General features: G+C 35.7%; 1 long non-coding RNA gene across 1 annotated transcript; it reads left to right on the plus strand.

Moving 5' to 3' along the window:
- The first annotated feature begins 12,702 nt into the window (after positions 1-12,702).
- LOC118045331 (uncharacterized) lies at positions 12,703-14,971 on the plus strand. Its single transcript, XR_004686961.2, has 2 exons — positions 12,703-13,196; positions 13,523-14,971. It is a non-coding gene; the product is annotated as an uncharacterized lncRNA (long non-coding RNA).
- The last annotated feature ends 5,291 nt before the right edge of the window (positions 14,972-20,262 follow it).

A 20,262-nucleotide genomic window follows, 5' to 3' on the forward strand; every position in this document is an offset into this window, starting at 1 on the left:
GAATGTTTGTTTCAGATCTTAACCGTTCTGAATCTAGATAGAATCAGGAAGAACAACATATCCAAGTTATAGCCTAATCCAACGGTGGCCAAAAGAGAAAACAGACAACAAAGAAGACTATCAAGAAGTGTATTTCCCCAGATATATTCCTCCCTCTGTATCTCTCAAACATAGACTGATATAGAGAATCCCTACGGTGACAATGTACACAACATTGATGAGAACAACATATCCGAATATCGTGCTGATCCAACGGTCGAAGGTGGAGTTATAGCTGTCGGTTGATCTGCCATCAATATATCTTCTCTCCAGCCTTTCTCTAAACTCTCTCTTACTCTTCCTAGTCCCCCCCAAGAGAGGAAATATAATGATATTTATACTTCTAACATCTTGTTAATTGCACATTTATCCCCACCCCTTTTTATCATTTGTACATAAACTCCCAACCTTTTGTTATTCGAATATTGACCTCTCTTGATCTTCCATATTCATTTTGTCCTCACAAATGTTTTTCTTTTCAATGATTCAGTACTATATTCACTTTTTATTTCATTAATTTCACTATTTTTATCTTAATTTAGGTTTCTTTAATTTAATTTAACCCATTTTACTATTGGTTAAATTTCTCTTCTTTTAAATACCTAGAAAAGTTATAACTGGGGGTTTACATTTTTCCCTCCTTATAAAATTTCGTCCTCGAAATTTAAGATTCATACCTATCTGTGAGGCAATTTTTGCATTCTTTTTCATCAATTTAGACTCCCGTATCCCAGTTTCTTTTGCAATATGGAAACTCTTTCATAATTTTATTTTATTTTATTTTATTTTCTGGAAACACCCATGACACCAACCGTCATGTTTAATCTTGTTTCCACTTTCAAATTTCTCATCCTTTACTACCGTAACTCAACATGTAGTATAAACAAATAATATTTTAGAATCCATTAAACCCTTCAAAATATAAAGAGGTGAGGTGGTAAACACCTACCCACTCCTCTTAGTGGTCCCGTTCTCATAGCTTGAGGTCCCACAGTCGATGTCTCTACTCCACACAAAACCAACATTTAATATCATTTACTCCCTCTTTTAATGTTTCTTATCAACTAGCACGCATCATTATATGATTTCATGCAAGATTTCCATATCTAAATTAAATCATTATTTCATGTTCACATAGTCACCTGTTAACTCGAATCGTGTAATTTTTAATTAAATTTTTTTTCCACGCTAATTTCTTACTCGACTTACCTCATCTTAATCACTTTATATGGGACTCCAATTTCCCATCATTATTATATTTATTTATTTATTTTATTATTATTTTCAAGAACTGTCTGATTCCCTAATTCCTTTACATGTCGATCAAAATTCTCACTGGTGGCACTTCCACGTCAAATCATCTGAGATCTCAAAAGGAACTTATTTCAACTTCTATGTGGAAACTAACCCAAATTCCACCCCAATCATAATATATTAATCTTACATGACACGTACATAGAAATCAATCTCCACATATTCTCATCAAATACCCTCACTAGCTTTCAGCAAATCATTTTAGTTACCAATCCTTCTATTCTATATAATTGTTGGTCAGTTCTCTTAGTCACTACTTTAAATCACTAACTAACTTATCTCCCCCAAGTATCGTATCCACCTCATGCATATAGTTTGCATTTAATTATTCCTTACTTAAATAATTTACATTTCCAAGACATATCAATAATGGTTCAACTATCACTATTCCATCGTATCTTTATTCTTTCATTTAACATCAGACACACATTTTATTTTTTAATCCATCCTTGTTTAAGGGATGTGTGTGGGGGTGTGTATAAAATCATTTTCTTAAATATAACAATGATCCCTCACATCATAAATCAATTTATATAATTTCCAATACATAACTTCAACTAAAAATGTGAACTGTAACATCTCCCTCTTCTTCCCAACATAAAGGGGTACGACACTTTTAGCCATACAATGCTTCAAAAGGAGTCATTCCTATGGTGGCTTGATAACTATTGTTATACGCGAATTTCACCAGAGGCTAGTATTCTTCCTAACTACCCCCGAAGTCTAATATACATGTCATCAACAAACCCTCTAAAGTTTGAATGGTCCTTTGAGTCCACTCGTCTGTCTGTGGATGGAATACAATGCTCAACCTCAATTTCATCCCTACAACATTTTAAATCCTTGGCCATGAGCTAGATGTAAACCTTGGGTCATAGTCACACCTAATAAATACCGGCACCTCATGCTACCTTACAACCTTTTTAACCTACAATTTGACCAAATTATCTACTGGGTCAGTCATCCTTAGTGATAGGAGAATGAATGAGTTAGTTAAATGGTCCTCAACCACCCATATTGCATCATTCTCAACTCTCTCTCCTTTTTTTTTTCCAACCTTTTTGATTTTACGTTTACACCGTTAAGAACTAGTTTAACATTGTTCCATTATGTATTGTCTAACAGTAACCTTTTACGTTGAATCCCACCAGTAAAACTATTACCTTCTGTATACAATTATATAAGCAAAATTTAGCCACCATTCTTACACCATCAGGATGTTGTTATAACCTTTAATCATATATCATTTAGTTATTTAGCAAGACCTTTGTTTGTCCGTAACTTATTTAGCAAAACAACTACTTCGTCTCCCCCTTTAGGGCCTTCACTTTAGTTCTCATTCTTAGGAATTTAACCTACTTTCACCTTCCTTGATTCTTCAGACTTATATAAATTTTAAATTCATCTATGCTCCCTTCACTTTCATTGTACCGTGATTTTTCTTAGTTTTATTTGTATGAATTATCTTAAACCATTCTCATAACGTGACTTCTAGGTGTACTTCATCGACCTCATCGACCATATAACATGATGTGTATCATCTTGTGCTGTAAAAGCAACGTCCATTTCTAAGCACAACTTTCATTTATCCTAAACATTGTCGGTGAGAATACTATTGGGTATAGCACATCATGTGATATTTTGCTAAAAATGGTTCGGCCATCATCATCATTCACTTTTTTTTTTTGTAATAAAACGTTCAAAACAAGTACAAACCGAGCATTTCATTAAAATTCATGTGCAAAACCCCATTTCACCACTTCCTCCTTTTATGTTCTATTTAACTAGATTTTCCATTCAAGAAAATCATACAAAATCCCTTACATTTTCTTATCAACTTTCTACACATTTACATGGAGTCTACACACATTTTAAACCTTTTCAGAACACAACTTCCAGAATTCTTCATACTATAGATAGTCAGTTTCCGTATATTTCCTAGCTAATTTCTACAAACTCAAGAGAATCAAGGGTATAGACAACTTTCCTATCGTCTTAGAACCATTCTGAAAAGGATTATGCGTTTTCTCCTCCCCTTTTTCTTCACTCTCTCATGGGTTCTTTCAATTTGTTACCGGCAATTCTGTTCACTATTTTACCATTATAAAATCATACGTGTCATCGTGATGTTGGTCATATAACCATTCAACATTCAAAATGGGTCCAACCTTTGTTAATTCATCTATCTCCTAAAAGTTCTCCTTATAATCCATCTTAGTCATAAGGTTTCATCCCTAGCTCTTTATAAGTTAAGGGATCAAGAACCATAAAGTTGTTGACATCTTTATCTTGCCTAAATCATATAGGCAACTTAATCTCCCACATATCAAAAAAAACTTTATTATTATTTTATTACCATCATATATCACTTATCAATACAAAATTTTTTTTTTTCCCGTTACTTCATGCATCTTTTGCATTTCATAAACTCACTGAACCTTATCCAGTAGCTCTGATACCAACTGTAACAACCCGGCTTTTCAAGCCCAAAACAACAGTAATTTTTTTTTTTATACTTGACACACATCATGTCGGAAATCGGTGAACATGTTCCCTTCACATCATCAATATATAATCCATACATCAACAACAACTAACATTTCATTTAAAAGTGAATCTTACATAAACTCATAATATTATGTTTGCATGACTAGAAGTTCGCATTTAAAATATGCATGCATAGTCATGAGTTTGTATTCTATCCTACAAATAGTCATCACGAATATAATCTAAAAGGATCTAATAATAGTTATACATTCAGTACATTGATTCATATAAAATACATCATGATTTAGAATGCAACTACATGATTCTTGCAAAAATGGGTTCCCGTGAATCGGGTTTCCTAGGCACCTTGTTGGTATGACGTCCCTACTGCAGAACAAAACATTTACAAGAATGCAATTACTTAATAATAATAATAACAATAATAATAACAATAAGAAAATGGTCTAGCAGTTTAATGAAGCATTAACATTATCTCATGTTTGAAGCGTGACATTTGTAGTTCCTTTATGTTCTTGATATACACAACTTGCAGTACATATAGATGCACCAATTCTTGCAATCAACTATAATCTTAAATCTGGCCCTTCTTTTAAGACATCATTTGTCGAGGTTGACCATTCACTCACCCCGGCCATCCCTTTCGAATTCCATCAGCCAGAACTAATCAACCGTTTGTCCCGGTCATCCCTTTGGATGCCATTAGCCGAAGCTAATAAAATGTTTGTCCCGGTCCATTCGGATGCCATTAGCCGAAGCTAATCAGTCATTTGTCCCAGTCATCCATTCGGATGCCATTAGCTGAAGCTAATCAATTGATTGTCCCGGTCATCCCTTTGGATGCCATTAGCCGAAGCTAATCAATCGTTTGTCCCGGTCATCCATTTAGATGCCATCAGCCGAAGCTAATCAATTGTTTGTCAACATTTTTAAGCATTTGGCTAATCTGATATCTGAATTAACACAATACAACAACGTTGATGATAAGTTATTTCATTGTTCAAGGTCATCTCTTCAGATGCCATTGGTCGAAGCTAATCAACCATTTGTCAACATTTCTAAGCATTTGGCAAATCTGATATCTGAATTAACATAATATAGTAACTTTCATGATAAAGTATTTTCATTATTCAACATTATTTAAAAGGAAGGTGGAAGTCACCTACCTGCAGTAGAAGTTCCTCCCCTGTTGCTGCTGTTGCACCACACCGGTGGTCCCTCCTACAGTCACAGACTCATCTCATAAATTTTTCTAATTCAAGGATATGTTTTATAATAATCATATCAATAGCTAATAAATCTTTCTTTCAATCATTTCTTTCTTTATATCTTACGTTTTTCTCATTACACCCATTAATGTTGTCATCCTTTATCCAACCATAGTCATCATTCCTTCAGGCCGATATTATAAAGAATCCATATTCATCTATTACTCATATGTTACTTTTTTTTTTATGCATGTTCATTTCCTCATAATAACATACATACATATATCATGTATATTTTCAAAGTTAGTATCTCAATATGCAAGTGTTCGTATGACTTAATTCTTTTATATAGTATTCTCGTGGAAGTCTACTGTTACTGTCTAACTTTGAACTGTTACTGTACATTTTCCAACTGTTACTATCTGACTTTGAAGTGTAACTGTTTGACTTTTTGAACTGTTACTGTTTGACTTCGAACTGTTACTGTCTCACTTTGAACTGTTACTGTCAAGACATTTGAACTGTTACTATCTAAACATTGAACTTTTATTGTCCACACATTGAACTGTTACTACCTGAACACTCATCAGATTTTTAACTATATCTAGAGTTACTGTCTCACTTTGAACTGTTACTATCTAAACATTAAACTGTTATTTTCTAGACATTTGAGCTGTTACTGTCTACACATTGAACTGTTACTACCTGAACACTCATCAGATTTTTAACTATATCTAGAGTTATTGTCTAACTTTGAACTGTTACTGTCTAGACATTTGAACTGTTACTATCTAAACATTGAACTGTTATTTTCTAGACATTTGAACTGTTACTGTCCACACATTGAACTGTTACTACCTGAACACTCATCAGATTTTTAACTATATCTAGAGTTAGTGTCTAACTTTAAACTGTTATTGTCTAGACATTTGAACTGTTACTGTCTAGACATTTGAACTGTTACTGTCCACACATTGAACTGTTACTACCTGAACACTCATTAGATTTTTAACTATATCTAGAGTTATAAAACTATATTTCAAGCAAGATTAGTCTCGTTGGAAAGTTAATACAAAAGGCTACAAGTTCTCTAAAGGAAGGAGAACCCAGTTCTTCCTTTGAGATAGTCAAAATTGCTCATCAACAAACACTACCCTACAGGGTCTGTTAGGACCCAATCTCGGTTGATGACCTATAGTTGGGGTTCTACAGCTCCATATTGAGCAAGACCAATTTCTTAGTTAGCTAACATCAAAACTACAATTACTATGAAGAAACTTTATCCTAATTTTCTCATCCTTCTACTTAAATTCTCTCCAAAAGTTAGGAGACGAATCTGTCCAGATTCATCAACCTTTGCAATTACACACAATATCCACAATTTAACTTTTTTCTCTATCGTCTCAACCCCTGGCCATATCACATATCGTTTAAGACTGAAAAAAAAAAGAATATCTTTATAAGAGCCAATTTATCTTATTTATTTCAATCTTCCCTCTTACCGTCAAAATAAAACATTCTTGTTGATTTTACAAACTTTTCGAATAATATTCTTCTAAACACAATCATTCACACAATTTCTATCAACTATAAATAACAAAGGAATAATATTCCAAACAATCTATACTGTCAAGTTGTAATGCATTATTATGAGTATAACATATCCAAATATTAACTTCATCAAATGGTGAAATTTCCAGAAATATGGGTTTAACCGAACTGACCTCAAACTTGCAGACCTACTGTGCGAGATACGCAACTTCTATACCAAATGTTTGTTTCAGATCTTAACCATTCTGAATCTAGACAGAATCAGGAAGAACAACATATCCAAGTTATAGCCTAATCCAACGGTGGCCAAAAGAGAAAACAGACAACAAAGAAGACTATCAAGAAGTGTATTTCCCCAGATATATTCCTCCCTCTGTATCTCTCAAACATAGACTGATATAGAGAATCCCTACGGTGACAATGTACACAACATGGATGAGAACAACATATCCGAATATCGTGCTGATCCAACGGTCGAAGGTGGAGTTATAGCTGTCGGTTGATCTGCCATCAATATATCTTCTCTCCAGCCTCTCTCTAAACTCTCTCTTACTCTTCCCAGTCCCCCCCCAAGAGAGGAAATATAATGATATTTATACTTCTAACATCTTGTTAATTGCACATTTATCCCCATCCCTTTTTATCATTTGTACATAAACTCCCAAGCTTCTGTTATTCGAATATTGACCTCTCTTGATCTTCCATATTCATTTTGTCCTCACAAATGTTTTTCTTTTCAATGATTCAGTACTATATTCACTTTTTATTTCATTAATTTCACTATTTTTATCTTAATTTAGGTTTCTTTAATTTAATTTAACCCATTTTACTATTGGTTAAATTTCTCTTCTTTTAAATACCTAGAAAAGTTATAACCAGGGGGTTTACAACACTGTTCATGCTAATTAATTAACATGAAGAGTGCATATGAAGCAGCATTTGCTTACTTTTCTTTCCCTTGCATTTTGGACACAAAAATGCTGTGGGACCCATGAATAGTAGACTGCTTTTTTCCTTTTCCAAACGGGTTGCATTTGTGTTTTGTTTAAAACGCAGACGCAACCTCATTACCAAACGACCACGTAAGCCAATGCTAAGGATCCAGGGAGACAAAAGGATTTTGTTACCATATTTGTTATTTTATAAAGCAATTTCTTACGCCTAGGTTACTTGGAAGGTTGTTTTGGAAGATTTCTTGAATTTTTTTATGAGTTATTATGAGTAATAGTTATTAATAATGTACATAATTTTAATAAAAAGATTTCAAGATTTATATCAAAAGTGAAACATCAAGTATCTTAATTCTTCACCAGCTCTAAAATGAAGATTTTGCAAGGCCATGGATAGTCGAGGGCTTGGATTAATGAATAAACATAATCTTTACCAAAAAATCTAAATTATTAGGTGTCGGTTTTGTTGTTGCATATAAACCACTACTTATGATATCTATAAACATGCTTACAAACAAAATTAAAAGAATTATGTTATTAACAAATTTAACCCTCTAAAGACAGAAAGTAGCTCTACATCTTAAAAGATGATCAGACCATGTCAACGATCTTCGATTCATCTTTGAATATGTGAGAGTTAATCAAAGATAGTTTAACTATTAAAACAAACCAATAAATCAATTCGTAAATGTTTTGACATTAATGGGAACAAAATTAGGTGAAAAGCTCCTTACTCTGTTAGGAATTCAGACCGATGATGTACTAATCATTGCCCATTAGAGGCTTAGCACACTAGCACACAATATTTAACGTGGTTCGGAAAATTGCCTACATCTATGGGAGAAGCCAATGTTATTAGAGATAGATATAAAAAGGGTTACAACACACATGAAGAAGGAGGATCACTTCACTCAACTCAACTCTCATCGCTCTCACACACACTGCTGCACTGCACAAGGCAGCAAGGCTGCTGCCATTTGGCAGAGCTATTCTTTCTCTCTTCATGTATTTCTCTCTTGTTCTCCTCTCATTTTGCTCTCTAAATGATACCTCTATTTATAGGCTTCAATGACAGTTTCTCTTGCTCCTTTATCAACAATGTTGGCCATCTAACATTTGCCTACTTTGTGACTTTCGGTTGCTGCATCAGTAGTCCTCTTTGACTCTTACAAGCTGGCATATTTATTTCCCACCATTTGTAGCCTTCTTTCTTTGACAATGGCAGCCATCCTCTTTTAGAAGATGGGCTGCAGATGCTGACATATAAGTGGCAATATCCTAACAATCACCCCCTTTGCCATTTATGTGGGCAATTGTCCATTTACTTCTTCAGCACATGCTTGCATTCTGCAGCTCTTCCGAGCTTACCATTTTGAAAGCGTCTCCTGCCAAGTTTGCAGGTACATGCCACACCTTTCAATCACCAGAGTCACCAAAGCACACCTTTTCTCACACCCAAGGATAACTACAACTAGATGGTTTGCCATATCACATTTGAAGAGTGTTAACGCTTATCTCTGGGACACGCAACATTACCCTTCGAGCTTATCAATCATGCTCGGTCCGGAATGATTCATCAAGCCTCACATCAAGGCTTACAACACCCTCTCAAATGAAAATTTCTATTTCCAAGTGCGACAGTCATTATCTGAGTATCTCAATATGATTACGAGTTCACTACTCCTTCAAGAGTCTACTCATTCAGGAGTTGCATCTGCCCTTTGTTCCATCTTAGGAACCACGCCTTACTTCTTAGTGAGTCTCTCACTCTTAGTCCTAAGAGTCCTGGTAGCTCTCTACTTTTAACCGTAGGGGCAGTGATATGACCAAAAGATTGATGTCTTCTCCCAATGCAGGAGTGTCGAAGTAATAAATAACCCGGTAAGATCGGGGTCGAACCACAAAGAGCTTAATTGTATAAATGATAAATAACAAGACAACAACAACAACAATAATAACAAAAATAACGACAACAATAATAAGAATAATATTCAAGACGTGACGTTGTTATACCTGAGAATGATCTAAAAGATCGGGTCACAGGTTTCCAGCCTATATATTGATTTTATGAAAAGATCAAAGAAATATATTATATAATATAAACAAATTTCTGATGCGAATGAACAAGGCAAGACCAACAATGTCAGGAACTTTAATCAAACACAGAGCATACTTAACGTACATAAAATATAACAAGAATGTAAATAATAATAATAGTAATAATAATAATAATACTAGTAGTAGTAGTAGTAGTACTAATAATAATAATAATAATAATAATAATAATAAAGAAGAAGAAGAAGAAGAAGAGGAATAAATTAATGAGAACTTTGAGATGAAAGATTAATGTAAGGATTAAACAATGATAAAAACAAATGTCAAGGTTAGAGGATCCACCAATAGTATTTCAAACAAGTATAATATAAACTCTTATTACTCAATTTGGAAACCACATACGAAGGAGGTTCCAATCGGATGATTTGTCATTAATAGCTCATTATAAATTGTTAACATGATTATATTAATTATCTTATTTACATAACACCAAACTTTTAAATATTATCAGGAATTCATGATATTAACTGATGTTAACAAATTAAGTTCCTTTCATAGCACATGTGTAGGTAATACCATACGGTTGAGCTATGAGAGTGCCAAGCATTTGTTGTACCAAGTGTTATACAACACAAATTTAGATTAATCATTTAACAAGCAAGGTATTAAGAATTAGTAAGATAAAAAGATAAGACATGTTAATATTAAACATTAAGGTCCATGTTGAGTTTACACTATATTTATTCTTACACCATTAGTGTAACCTTTTCACCTTGACATAATAAACTTAGCTAAACATAATGAAGAAGAAAACATAAATAAACAAAACAAGAACATAAAGAAAATACAAGTTAACTAAGGAAAGGAAATGAAAGGAAAAGCATAAACAAGATATTAATGAAAGCAAAACTTAAAAATTATAAAAATAAAAATAAAGAGAGAAATAAAGAGCATGAACTTGATCTGAATAACCAAGCCCCCAAATGCATGGCAAATGCCTCCTTTTATAGGCCAAAATTCAGAATTATTGATTTGATGACTAATTGTTGAGTGGGTGGCCAACTTTTAACTTGGTGAAAATCCTTATCTTCTTGTCTAAATAAAACAAAAATGCTACCATCCGAATTGGGTCCACTGGAAAACATGAAAGTTATAGGAAATTGACTTAGCTTTCTAGAAAAAAAAAAATGGAGGTCATTTGGACTTTTAGAACTCCAGATATGGGCCAAACACTGAACAGTGTTCGGGCTGCAGGACAGATTCGGACTTCTCCGTTGTTGCTATAATTTGGACTTGAAAACGGCCTTCTTAGATCTTGATAAAAACATAAAAGTTGTAGGCCTATGTCTTAATGAATATGTGTAAAAATATGAGGTTATGTGGACATCTAGAACTCAAGATATGACCTAATTACCGAACAGTGTTCCAATTTGAACCGCACCAACATCTCTTTTCTAAGTTTCACCCTCTCTTTATCTTCACAAATTTCAGTAGTTGAATTCATCAATCAATCCTTTGATTTATGTGATAGGCCTGCATTTAAGATGAACAGTTACCATTTATTAGGGCATTTTATAGTATTAGACTTGTTATTATAAAATATGCTTTAGTTAAGGAGTTATTGATACTTTAAGTGCAAAATGATGATATATAAAACCTTGATAAATATGCACTTTTAAGAACTAATCAGGCAACCCATTAAAGGTTGATCCATATCTTTCTTGATACTCTTAGTATTACAATGCCATTACCGAGCTCACCACCTTGACAAGAGTAAACTTGTTTTAGGAACTTGTGTATGCCCTCTGCTCTTATATAATAGTCGCGTCTTAATGCTTCACAAGTCATCCACTTATTGTCCAAGGTAAATGTTATCTAGCTCATAGATCTTTAGCATGGGGACAATATCCATCAAAGTCAATCCGACATTTGTCTTCATACTCATCATAGCCATTTCATTGGCTATTTATATACCTGTCCACTTATATCTAGCCAGCACATTGACTCTGGGAAATTCTATAATTGAGCTCCTATCATGAACCTCACACCTTCTCTAAGGTGTCTTCACCGATTGTCATGGGGTGGTCTGAACTTGAGCTCATATCATGACCTTCACACCTTCTTTCTAAGGTATTTTTACCTTTTATAAGCGGTCACATCCTTCTTTAGCTGAGATGCTTCAATGTGACTCTAAGATTCTCTACCACCATGTGTACTATATGAGAGAGTTTACTGCCATTGATCACATAGAAAGAAAGAGTTGCGGTACACTCCTCGCAATCCTCCATCTCAATTTCTATGTTTGGAGCTTTTGTGTCTTTCATCATCGCGCTTGACAGCTCCACCTACACTAACTCTCTTTGGTGTCTTCGCCTTTCATCATAGGTAGTCGTCTTTTATCACAAGCGTTTGCACCCCCTCAATTAGGTGCCTCTACAATAGCTCTATTTCCATCCTTGCATGCATTGGAAAGGTCTTCGTCTGTTGTCTTTATCAAGAGCATAAAAGACTTTTTGTTGTATAATTTCTACATAGTCTTTGCTCTGAGCTTCATTTGGGAACACTTCTTCTCCTTGCACCTGTTGTCTCATTATAGTACCAGATTAGTTCCTATGGGTACTCCTACACAATCTTCGTGTGTCCTCGTGCAATTTCTGTTCTCGAGATTTCTTCTTATTCATTGCTTATATTTGACAACAACTCATCTTGTCACAACATCTATCTAAGTCAAAATAGGGTGCCAATCTTTTATCCCTTTGCTGTATTTCTTTTTTAATATCAGGGTCTTCATCAATTCTACCCTCAATAAATCATAATCACCGAATCTAACTTCTTTGAAGAAATCACCACTCCATCAGATCCTTGAACATACGGAACCCAACTGTTCCTTTATGTCGTCATCTTACTAGTCTTCAACCGTTTCATTACAAACTGTTACATATATGAAAATAGTACCGTATGGATAATCCTTCTACTAAGCAAGTTGTCAGGTAAGATTAGAGGGGTCATACCAGTCCCGCTTAAAACCCAATCTCCTAGCAAGAACTTATTAGGCCATATCTATCCATTGCACTGTCTTTCTGTATATACAAACATTTGCTAGCTTTGTTGTGGCTTTTCTTTACAAGTGATTTGGAATATCCTGGTTTAATACCTGATTTCTCAACATCTGGCGAGACTACCAGTGCTTAGATTCGTCAAGATTGGTCTTCATCAATTTCCACTCTACACCTCTAATTGTTCACATGATCGGTTGTCTAGAGTGTCCTAATTTTGCAAGTAGGATTTGGGGTTATCATCGCATCATTGCAGATCCTGATCTGGTCGTGACGCCTAGGATCTTCTTTGCTGGACTGAATTTGAACTCCATTTCTTGCTGAGGCAATTTAGCACGCACGTGGCAAGCTCTCAAACCCTCTTTGGTCGTCTGGCTGTCATCCTTCCCCTTGATCTTGGGGAAAATGTCTCTTTGCTCGGACTTCCTTGCTAGGGTATTTTGTGGATTTTGAAGATGCAACCATGGGTTCTTCACTGTGGATGGACAGATGGCGGTCGATCTGAACCTCTTGCCATGGTAGGTTTCCTCCCCTGTGATGTGTTCTCCATGGGTTATCATTGATATGCTTGCCTTGCAAATCGTGGGGTTGTGCACCTCACGATTCTGTAATATTCTGTTTTGGATTTTGTTTTTGCTGGCCTGTTCATCACCTAAGTTGCTAGTTCTGGCTGGATTAGCTTGAATCGCCTTGTTGGTAGTGGACTTGTCTGCTTGTTACTCTTAACAGCCTGCTGTTGCTAATATGCTTGCCATCAGTTTGGGTGAGGTTCTCTCCCCAATGCTTGAGCTACGTTTGTAGTGCTCTCTATTGCAGCTCCGCTAGTAGGGTGTCCTGTTTGAAGGGAAGGAGGGGATCCTTTCTTCAGCGCACTACTAAGTGGAGAATACTGGATGGAGCATATTCTATCAAGTCAGCTTGGCTGGAATGGGTTGATGTGTGGACGGTTCACTATTCTTACGGGTAGGGTGAGGCTCTCTCCCCCATTGTTTTAGGCTCTTTGGCTGCTGCAACTTCGGGTTCACTGGAAGGCCTATTGAGATTGCTGTTAAGGATCTCTTCATGCCAGGGCTTTGTCCCTTCTGCTTACACATGAGGCTCATCCTCATGATGTTTTGTTTGCTCCTATTGTGGAGTAATGCCTTTGCTGTCATCAACTTTTGCTTCTGCCCAGCCCTGCTGCTCTGGCTTGGAACGTGGTGGCTTCTGCAAGCTTTAGTCTGGTGGGCATCCTTTAGCTGGCTTCGCTACCATCTATGGATGTGGCTTTGTCTGCTGATGTATGGGCCTGGATCTGACTGGAATGGCTTTGGCTGCCTTTTGCTTCCCTTTGCATGCTTGGTAGGAGCTCATTAGGGTGAGGATCTCTCCCCAAAGATATGACCCTCTTGCATGCTGCGCTGGAATGGGTTGGAATTGCTGTGGTTAGCTGGGTTGATGCTGCAGCTGGATTGCTAGGGCTTTGTCCCTTCTGCTTACTCATGAGGCTCGTCCTCATGGTGTTTCGTTTTCTCCTTGTTTGGAGTACTGCCACTTTGCTGTCATCCACCTTCAGTTTTGCCCAGCCACTCTAATCTAGCTGGAACGTGGTGGCTCCTGCAAGCTTCAGTCTGGTGGGCGTCCATTAGCAGGTGTTTAATAGCTCATATCTGCGGATGAGGCTTTGCTTGCTGATGTATGGGCACAGCTTTGACTGGAATAGCTTTGGCTGGAGATCATCCCCCAAGTGAAAGCTTATAGCGGCTGCCCCCTACTACCTTGTGTATGCTCGGTAGGAATTCATTAGGGTGAGGTTCTCTCCTCAACGATATGACCCTCTTGCATGCTGTGTTGGTATGGTTTGGTACTGCTGCGGTTAGCAGGGTTGATGGAACTGTTGGATGCACTAAGTGGCTTTGATATTATCATCCCTCCTATCCTAGTGAATGATGGGTTGGTGTTGTGCTTTAGCTGCTGGCTCCTGCTGGCGTTTCTGCTCTATACAGGCTGTCTGGTATGCTACAAAAGCGCTTGTGCAGGTGCCTGTGAAGCTTTGATATTTTGACTTTGCCTATATGGGGGCTGTCCATGTTCATGTATATTTTCCTGTTTTCAAGGGAGTCAGTTCCCTTTGGTTTGTTATACAAGGGAGTCTGTTCCCTTTGTGTTATATTACTTTCTGTAATGCAAGCTTGTCTTGCTATGGTCTGTTCAAAGTGAGTCTGATCCCTTTGCCTGGACTTACTTACAGCTGTTCTGCTGGTTTCCAGCCTGTACCGCAAGCTTGTCTTGCAAAACATTTTTGATTTATATATTTTTTACATTTGATCAAAAAAAAATAAAAAAATCAAAGGGGTCCAAATTTGGGTTACAATACCTTAAATTGAATCTATCAATTTAGTCTCTTTTTAATTTAGTTCTTATTTCTCAAATTCTTGTAATTTCAATTGAATTTTTCCTAAATCTCCTTTTTCTTTTCAATTACTTCCTTAATTGAATCAATATAGAGCTTCAGATTTAATCACTTGTTGAAAATTCATCATTTGTTCATAAAATTGTGCAATTTTGATAAATCGTACTCTCAATTTTGATTTTCTTCTTCAATTAAGCTTTTCATTGATTGATAACTTAGCAATATGTTTCAAAATCATCATTGAACTTGAAATTTGTTTACTCTTAGCCAATTAAATCAAATTAATCCATTTCTCAATTTTTTTTCAATTTAGAACCCTTAACTGTGGCTTAATAAATTCTCAACCTTCATTTTTTCCTGTGATGCTTAATCATTGACCCAATTTCAACCTCAACTATTTGTCTGTTTTTATTTTGTGTTTTTGATGATTGATTTTTTAACACATAAAAATGACAAAAGTAATGAAATTGTTAAAATTAACTAAATTTATTGAAAAAAAAATTTAGATTTTTTTTCTAATTTTTTACATAATAAAAATAGAGATAAAAATACTTAAGATGGTCTCATTTTTATGGGTAACCTATCCAAAATAATCTCATTCTAATGCATAACCTATTTTAAGGTGAAGAAATAACTTACCTGGCTACAAGATTTCCTAGCGTTTCCTAATTGTAAGGTCAAATTTCTCCATGGTATCATGACTCAAGGATAACTTATTTATCGATTTGGATTTATTGGAGCCTTCTTTGACTCTATCGAGGATTCTTCTTGTAATTTGTTTTGCAAAAATATTATATAATACTTTAAGGTTAGATAATATATATGTATTCTTATCTAATTTAAAATATAGGTCCTTATCTTTTCTCCGCATTCTTTTTTACTTGATGGATTAGGTTTACAATTTATGAGACTAAATTTTTTTTTTATCCCTACAACACTCTATATCCAATATTATATATGAAGTAAATAAAAAACAATTGAATATGATGAAAGGAATGATTACTAAAACTAAATGCAACAAGGGGTATTTTTTTTTAGACAGTGATGACAAGAGGCTGAACTTCAATTAGACACCATATCCCATCCCCCCCTCCCCCGAGACTAGGGCATTACATGACTCATTCTTAAAATTTCGTACTGCTTTAATTGGCTGATTGAGGTGTTTCGTGCACAAGATTTTAGTTTCATACTTCTTTTTGTATTATTAAACTTGAGCTGTTTCACTCGCCAACATTCTTTTACACAAGTACTCTTCTCTTTTACAACATTTTGTTTCACAAAATTTTACTTGTGTTTACAAGCTACAAACAGATCTTTTGATATCTTATTATTAATGCTACAACTGAATAACATGTACAAATTCCAAAAACAAAATAAAAATAATAATTATAATAAATCAGAACCTAGTATAAACAACCATTCATGAATCACGATGCAACTGCAGCTGCATTCGGCCTTGACTCATTTGTGTTGGCCGAGTTTAAGAGTCCAGTTTATGGACAAAACCTTCATTCTCATGTGGACAGTGGATTTCAAAGCCCATCTGACATCCTCTCTATTTCATCTGGATCAAACTATGATTTGGCCTTTCAATCAACATATGATCCTCAAGCCTTAGTAATTTCGGAACCTCAGCACATGAATCATACACCCTAAAGCCAACACAAAAGAGAGTGCCACTGTTCTATCTGCCAAAAAAGGAATGAAGCTGCAACGTACAAAGCTGATTACAGCTGATAGGAGTTTGAATGAAACAGTTAACAAGAGTGAGATGGATACTGAGGACTTAGTAATTCGGATGTGTAACAGGAGTAACTTGCTAGCACATGGCGAAAACAATGAACCTTATGAGGGTGATGAGGTTTGTTTAATGCTGGAGATAGGAGAGGCTTTGTAGATTGAAAAACCTCACAACTTAGATGACTTCACATCCTATATAAAACAACAAAGGCATGAAGAGAAGGCTGATTGGGAAGCATCCCAGTGAGCAGTTGTTCCTCCTTGTTCGGTAAGGATTTTAAATCTCTTTCCTTATTGTTGTTACCCATTTTTTGATTCCCAAAAAAAAAAATAAAAAAATAAAAAAAATATTCAGAAGAAATCCAAAAAATAATAAGAGCGAAAAAATGATGCTGGAATGCTGAAAAAATACCAAAATTGATTGAGGAGATTCAAAAATATAAAATGTTGAAATGTGACAATGAGAGTCCTGTTAATAAGAAAAATTCAATTTGAGGAAGAAAAATCCAAAATCAGATGTTTATGAACTCAATTAAATTTTATCTAAAATTTAATTGAATTTATAGAGAGTTTGATTACAAGAAAATTGATCTTTCAAGTCAATTTAGGCTTTTATTGGAAGAAATTAAAGTTATGGGGTCCAATTATAATTTTGAAGAGTTGATTTGGTCAAATCAGGGGCTTAATTGCATAATTATTGAAGTTTGATGGACAATTAGGGACTTAATTGAAATAATCCGAGACCAAGGACCAAACCAGAAAAGACGCTAACATTAAAGGATACAATTACAATTTTTTCGGGGGTTTGATTACAAAACTGCGAAAACGTCAATGGCCAAATCCGAAGAACCCAAGCGGCGCCGTTTCCACCATTCACTGTCTTCAAACAGCTGTGAATCTGTGACGATAATGGAAGGAGACGTTAGCAGCGATGATGGAGCTATTCTCGAATCAGCGGGGCGGGTATCGCGGCTGACATCCCTCGCCACCGTGATGCACGCCGGCTTACCAAAAATGCTGGCGTCCACTAGCTATAAAAGCCAGGGGAGGAGCCGCACCAAAAAGGAGAGAAGAAAAGAGACAGGAAACAGAGAGGGAGAGGAGAGAAAAAAAGAACGAGACAGGGGAAACGAGAGAGGAGAAAGAAGAACAGAGGAGAGAACACAGTGGAAAATTTAGGAAACACAAAGGAAGGCCACATGAGTATATAGAAACCGAAGAGAAAGGGAACGACAGTAGGAGAAACCGAACGGCGAAGCCAAAACACAAAGACAGTAGGGGAGGTTAACACCACCATCGGTTTCCTTTCTCCAGAAGCAGGCATGCCCATTTCCGTTCTTTGCGAAAAATAGATGCATGTGGGTCTAGAGAAACAAAAGGAAACAGAAGACGATTGAAAGCTTAAAGACCGTCACTTTTCTTGCACTCTGTAACCAAGGGGTCTTCGTTTTTGACATTTGCAAAAACGAAGAATGAACAGTGTGAAGGTAATTTACCTTTGCACTGTTCCACGCGTAAAATTTTACGTGATGGTTGGGTCATTGGCTCGGGCCAGTTACAAGTGGCTGGGTTCAGCCCTAAAACAAAAATTTCTTCAAAAATTATTTTAAAAAATTTGTGATTTTCTGCAAATATTTTACTGCATTTTAATCAATATGGTTTGGTGTCGCCTAGGTGATCACAACATGCGTTTCTTCCATCTAGTTGCTAAATATCTTGAAAGTGGTTAATAATGGTTTTGTTGTTGAAGGTTTACCGATCATAAAAGATGTAGCAGTTAGCTACTTCTCCAACTTATTTAGAAGCCTTGATAGTTTCTGAATTGGTTTAGGGTCCGTTGGTTTTAAAACAGTCACGGCTTCTTCTTCAGCTAGTTTGGAGCGAGATATCACTTTGGAAGAATTAAAGCATAGTGTTTGGGACTGTGATGGGAGCAAGAGTCTTGGTTTAGAAGGTTTCAATTTCAAATTCTACAGGCTTGCTTGGGATTTCATTACAAATGATTTGTTAGATCTGGCCAAGAATTTTTGTCAAAACAGGTAGGCTTCTAAAAGGAGTAAATCATGTTTGTGTTCATCTAATTTCAAACAGATTCCCCGGTTGGCTTCAAAGAGTTCAAACATAGTAGTTTGATTAACAACATTTACAAGATAGTGGTTAAGGTTCTTTCTAGTCATCCGAAAGAGGTTATGCATGACCTTATTAGTGAGAATCAAACAACTTTCTTGGAAGAGAGGCAAATAATTGATGAATTTTTGGTTACTAACGAAGCAATTCATTCCTTCAAGATGCAGGGTGTCGAGCCTTATCTTTAAGGTGGATTTTACAAAGCTTTTAATAGTGTCAAGTGGAATTATTTAGAGTAGGTTATAAGGTATATGGGTTCTAGTGAAAAATATATTAATTTGATCAACACTTGCATGTCCACCGTAAAATTATTAGTGTTGATTAATGGATCTCCTTTCTCTGTTCCTTTTTCTAGTAGCAGGAGAGGGGTTATCTGTTTTGTTTCAGAGAGGAGCCACAACTAGTCTTTTCAAAGGTATCCCTTTTGGAGACAACTTTTGTCCCAGTCATCTGCAATATGTAGATGACACTTTTATTTTCATGCCTGTTAATCTTCACATGGTCAAAACAGTTCAAAGGATTCTCTTGTTTGCTATTTGTTCAGGTTTGCAGATTAACTTCCATACAAGCTCTTTAATTAGTATAAATGTTAGGGAAGATACTTGTGCTAGTATGGCATCTTCAATCTTTTACAGATTTGGTTCCTTGCCTTGGTCTTATCTGGGCATGTCTTTAGAATCCCAAAATTGCATGGTCATATTTCCGTATTCTGAAAAGACATTTTGTCAATATTTGATCCAAACAGTGTTATTGGCTCAGTATTGCATCAAAACATTAAATTCATGATTAGTGATAGGTCCTTCATTCTCTTTTGGTCTGATGTGTGGATAGGATCAAATGCTTTGCATGGCATTTTCCCTAGGCTTTACAAAGTTTTTGCTATTCAAATTAGTTTGGTTCATGAGACGGGTCAATAGGTGAATGATCATTGGCGATGGAATTTGGTTTGGCATAGGAACCTCTTATCTTATGAAAAGTAGCAATATCATCAATTACTATCAATGCTGGAGCCAATGATAATTCAACATATAAAAGATGACAAAATCATTTGGCTGTGTAATTCTGATGAAAGCTTCTTAGTTAAATAATGTTGCACCTTAATTTATAGTATCTCTTTTGCTAATAATAGAGTTTTTGAAGCCAATGTTTGGATTAAAAGGGCCCCTTCGAAAGTTCAGGTGTTCCTTTGGTTGGCAATCTAGGACAAAGTTAGTACAAGATCTTTTTTCCATCACCGAAATGTTTTGCCCGCCACTCAAGCTTCGTGTGTCTTTTGCAGCTTAGATTTGAAAAATTCAAAGCACCATTTTATACACTGTAACTCT

Source organism: Populus alba, chromosome 1 (assembly GCF_005239225.2).
Source record: "Populus alba chromosome 1, ASM523922v2, whole genome shotgun sequence".
Lineage (NCBI taxonomy): Eukaryota > Viridiplantae > Streptophyta > Magnoliopsida > Malpighiales > Salicaceae > Populus > Populus alba.